This window comes from Nyctereutes procyonoides, unplaced genomic scaffold, assembly GCF_905146905.1.
Source record: "Nyctereutes procyonoides isolate TBG_1078 unplaced genomic scaffold, NYPRO_anot_genome, whole genome shotgun sequence".
Taxonomy (NCBI): domain Eukaryota; kingdom Metazoa; phylum Chordata; class Mammalia; order Carnivora; family Canidae; genus Nyctereutes; species Nyctereutes procyonoides.
Window position 1 is genome coordinate 857,502 of NW_026575151.1, and position 5,641 is coordinate 863,142.

Here is a 5,641-nt window from a genome sequence, read left to right on the forward strand (position 1 = left end):
AGTGAAATTTCACAATTCGTTGAATAAGATGATCAAATTGAAGAACCAGGTAAAATAGTTACTCATCTTGGCATTATGTAGCTATCCCACAGTGGCTTCAAGAGCCATGGGCACTAAAGGCTTTGCTGTTTCTTAAAATATTACTCTTTCTAGCCTTTTAGACTTGGCTAATGTAGCAAATCTGCCACAAAAATTCCAGAAGCGAGGAGCCTTATTGGCTCAGTAGGAAGAGCCTGAACTCTTGATCATGAGTTCAAGCCCCACGTTGAGTGTTGAGATTACTTAAACAAATAAAACTAAATAAAAGGAAAGAACCTACAGAAGCTGAAGTAAAGTCACTTGCTCCATTTAGGCACTCTGTTTTCTTTGCCAAGTCTCTTGGCTTCTTATCATACCTGACGAGGTGTGTCTGCCAAGTGCTAATGTGCTCCTGCCAGAAGAGAAGAAAGCACAAGTAGGATTTACCAGCTTCTACCATGGACTGGGCCCTGAGGGTTCTATGTTGTTGAATACATAATTAAGTATGGTTCATAAAACATGTTTTTAGGTTAGTGTTTACACAAGATTTTCAGAAGGCAAGATTGATCATATCAGGCAAGATTTCACATATTTTTATTTATTGGGCAGAAAGAGGCCATACTTAATTAATTCATTAAAAATTCATTACCTTGCTATCCAATGTAATGCTTTGCTATTAAAGCTTTGTTTGTTTGTTTGTTTGTTTGTTTGTTTGTTTTTGGGGGGTACCAGATTACTTTATTTGAAGGAATGGTACAAATGAAAGAAGTAGATGTTTTGGTACAACTTACCCTTATAGTTGGGGTAAAGGTAACGCCAACATGCATGCCCTGCCTCGGTGATCTGGGAAGTCACCCTCGTGGCTATGGGAAGACAGCCTAAGGCTTAGCTCTCACTTTCACCGTTTCCCAAGGTGTGCTTGTCAAAGAGATCCCCGCCAGGCTAGATTCGGGGGGCCCCCACCTCGCGCAGGTTGGTTATGTGCCCACCCAATTCTTTGATGGATTTCACCTGCTCGCTCAGGTAATGAGTCTCCACGAAGTCACACAGTGGGGGGCATTTTTATCAGTTTGTGCAGTTCCAGTAGCGACTGATTCACGCTCTTTTCCGGGTGTAACGCACACTCCATTGCATTCGGCCCGTCTCCCAGGTGTCACGGGCCGGTTTCTTAATATCCTGAAGGAACATTCGACCGCCTCGTTGGTTCTGCAGCTTCATCAGTTTCTCAGCATGTTCCCTCTCCTCGTGAGACTGGTGAAGAAAATATCTGGCAAAGTTCTTCAAAGCCACGTCGTCGTGATCAAAGTAGTAAGACATGGACAAGTAGACGTAGGTCGCGTAGAGCTCCAGGCTGATCTGGCGGTTGACGGCGGCCTCTGGGTCCTGGTGGTAGTTGGGGCGCGCCTGCCAGGGGGACGCGGTCGTCATGGCGGCGGCCGAGGAGCCGGGCGGCGGCAGCTGAGGAGCCCGGCGGCGGCCGAGGAGCGGCGGCCTTGGAGCAGGGCCCGAGGATCCCGGCAGCGGCGGCCGAGGAGCCGGGCGGCGGCGGCCTTGGAGAGGCGCCTGAGGAGCCAGGCGGCGGCGGCCGAGGAGCAGCAGCTTGAAGAGCCCGGCGACGGCCGAGGAGCGGGGCGGCGGCAGCCTTGGAGCGGCGGCCTAAGGAGCCGGGCAGCAGCGGCCTTGGAGCAGGGCCCGAGGAGCCCGGCAGCGGCGGCCGAGGAGCGGCGGCCTTGGAGCAGCGGCCCGAGGAGCCCGGCGGCGGCGGCCGAGGAGCGGGGCGGCGGCGGCCATGGAGCGGCGGCTGAGGAGCGGCCCGGGAGCGCTGCGCGGAGATGGCAGAGGGCTAGCCCTGAGCGGCGGCCGGGTGGAGGAAACGAGCGGGAAACCGCAGGAACTCTCCCCGGAGACTGTCGCTATTAAGGCTTTAGAGATCATTATTGAGGTGCTTTTTTAAGATTTTATTTATTTATTCATGAAAGACACACAGGGAGAGAGGCAGAGACACAGGCAGAGGGAGAAGCAGGCTCCATGCAGGGATCCCGATGCGGGACTTGATCCCGGGACCCCAGGATCATTTTTCTTTCCAGTTCTTGGAGTCTAAGTAAAGTTCTAGAAAGTTAATGTGACATTTGAGAAGGGAATTGGGTGGGGGATGGGTTGATTGGTGATAAGGATTAAGGAGCACATTTGTGATGAGCGCTGCATGATGTATGGAAGTGTTAAAGCACTGTACTGTACACCTGAAACTAATACTGCAGTCTGTTAACTAATCGAAATTTAAATAAAAACTTAAAAAAAGAAAGTTAATGTGACATTTGATATTACTGTAAATGTCACAAACTCAATTAAAACTCGGTATTGAAGATAACAGTAATTTATTTTACAATTAGAAGTGCAAATTTTGGTAGAACAAAAGATCATGGTAGAACAATGTTTTTACTAAAATAAGTTTAAAAATGAAATTTAAATGTACTTGAATTTAGTTGTGGTGCATACATAATTCACAATTCCAAACAACATCCAGTATTTTCCAAATGTGAAGAGAATGTGTACTTATTATAGCTTCCAAATATTTGTATATATATATATAGTTAGAGTAACAGAACTATAATATTTTGTAAGGGAGCTGATAGCTGATATACATTACACATATATTACACATGTATGTAAATTTATCATAGTGGTATGTGCTTTTTCTCTTCACTGTATGTCATCAGTCAAATGTTAGAGAAGTTTAGGTCTTTGAATAATTATTTTGTAAATCAACTTAAATGCTCTACAGTGGTATTTAACTTTTTAATGAATTAGTCCTCCATATTTTGTTTGAGTCTTTTTTCTAATGCATTCAGAAAACTTAAATATTAAGTGTTTCAAAATGGAGTACCAAAAATTCCTCAGTTTTTAAGGTTTACTGATACAATTATTAACTACAAAATTTACAAACAGAAAAACTTTAAAATTAAGCTCTACAGAAGCAAGAGTGTTACTGAATAGATCAAATTATATGATCTCATAGGGTGTACAAAACTGAATTTTTGAATTATATACTTGTACGTTACAGTGTCTTGACTTGTAGGAAGAACTTTTGGCTTTTCTATTTCATTGAATACATTTATATTCTATATTGGAATGGGATAAAATGGTAATTTACCATACTAAAACATCTAGATTTGTTGAAAACGACAAAATAATCAATAGTGACAGCTTCCCTTTGAAAAAAAGTTGAAGAAAAGTACTCTGAAAAAGATCAAAAGACTGTACTTTTCAAAATATTAGCCACTCTTTTTACAAAGAATGCAGGGACTAAACCACTGAGCCACCCAGGTATTCCCCATTATTGAGGTTTTAATTAAACAGTTGCTTAAAGCAGGAGCATAATACTTTAAGCAGGGCACAGAATATTACTAACTGAAAACACCACCAAATATGTTGTTGTAAACCAGGCTGTTTGTTTTTGGGGGCTGTGGGCATTTATAAACCACTTGCTGATAAAAAGAAACACTGCTTTATATGGCAACATTGCAATGTGTGCAACAGAGCTTTCCACTCTTGCTATTTCCAGTAAATGAAGGCCTCCATTCATGTTGTCCTTGATAGTTGTAAAAAAAAAAAAAAAAAAATCATTCCCATCCAAGCGTCAAGCACACAGGGACAAAATAATTGCCAGTTTCAAGACAAGAGAGCAGTTCAAAACCATCTGTTTGAGAGTGGACTTGTTTTATCAGAGTTTCTACTGGACAACTTTCTAGATGAGACAAAGGCACCAGGAAGAGAAAGTGTGTATTCGGTGTCACTACATCACTCCAAAATGTGTTATTAGACTTCTGAAGGTAACAAAAGCTGATTTTCTGGCCCATTTTTTTAATATATGTTCTGTTATAAAAAGGAAGCAATTTTGCTGTTTCTAGGGTTATTTCAAATTCTTTTCAATTGTATTGTACCTAAATTTAATAGTAAATGTGGCAAGCGAAAAAATTCAGACCTGAAGGCTTGAGGACAGAGTTCTAACCCTAGTTTCCTGTGAAATGTCAAAGTAAAATATAATTGTGACTTTCTAGTATCATGGACATGACCATCATTTACACTCCCCTGGCAACTTCTAGCTTCTTTGTCAACATGGGAGATGCAGCTCAATTTTTTAAGCCTGTAGATTTTTAAATCAAAGGTTCTTCCTGCTAAACTCAGGAAATGAGTCTGAGAAGTAGAATTGATAAATAGTGATATTTTCCATGGGCGTTTCCATAGTTATCTTGGTACTTCTCACTGGATATTTACACTATTACTCCTGTCCTATTTGATTGCACAGACTCTAGATGATTCAGGTAAAGAATATATCTTGCAGTAAGATTAATTTAGAAATCAAGAAAACCTTGGATTAACTTTTGGATTATATACATATATTTTTAAAATTATGTTATACATAATAAACAGTGAAAAATTTCCCTCTCTACCTTGCCCTCAGCAACCCAATTAACCACCCCTGTAAATAGTTGAATGTTTATACTTTCAGATCTTCTTTATGTGTAAATAAGAAAATACAGGGGATCCCTGGGTGGCGCAGTGGTTTAGCGCCTGCCTTTGGCCCAGGGCGCGATCCTGGAGACCCGGGATCGAATCCCACATCAGGCTCCCGGTGCATGGAGCCTGCTTCTCCTTCTGCCTATGTCTCTGCCTCTCTCTCTCTCTCTCTCTCTCTCTCTGACTATCATAAATAAATAAAAATTAAAAAAAAGAAAATACAAACATATACTCAAAGGTCTACCTTTTTATACAAAAAATAGCATACAATACACAATACTCTGGACCTTACCTTCAAGACCTTTTCAACACTTAAAAGACTTGAGCGTCCTCTGTTGAAGATTTATACGTTGTATTATATGAGTTACCATAATTAATTTAACCAGTGTTTTGGTGATGGACATTTAAGCTACTCCCAATCTTGCTTTTCCAAACACAATGTGATGAATAATTTTGTATATCTTTTTTAAAGTGTGCCAATATATGTGAAATTTATAGTGCTAGATGTACAATCCCTGGGTCAAATGATTATGTTTGCAATTTAGATACAATCTCCAAGTTGCCCTACATCAATGTACACACTGTGCCATCAAACTTTCAGATCTGTATTTTTTTTTTTTTTTTTAAGATTTGTAACAATCTGGGCAGCCCTGGTAGCTCAGCGGTTTAACGCCACCTTCAGCCCAGGACCTCATCCTGGAGACCCAGGGTCGAGTCCCACGTCGGGCTCCCTGCTTGGAGCCTGCTTCTCCCTCTGCCTGTGTCTCTGCCTCTCCCTCTGTGTCTCCCATGAATAAATAAAATATTAAAAAAAAGATTTGTAACAATCTAATAAGTGGGAAATGCTATCATTCTGGTTTAATTTGTATTTCTCTTATTATGAGTAGACAAAGTTGACCATATTTTCATATTCTTAAAAGCTACCTGCATTTATTTTCCTATAAACGCTGTCTTTAATTTTTTTCCCATTTTTACTAGATTTTTTTGTCTTATCTATTTCTATGAGTTCTGTATATATTAAGGAAATTCATATTCTATAATATGAATTACAAATGTTTTTCTTTCTTTCATTCCAACATTTAGCTTTTGGTTCTGCCAATGGTGT

The 5,641-nt window shown here is 40.7% G+C and overlaps 1 pseudogene; it reads right to left on the bottom strand.

Moving 5' to 3' along the window:
* Positions 1–903: 903 nt before the first annotated feature.
* On the bottom strand, positions 904–1,449 carry LOC129501859 (ferritin heavy chain-like; annotated as a pseudogene).
* Positions 1,450–5,641: the final 4,192 nt, after the last annotated feature.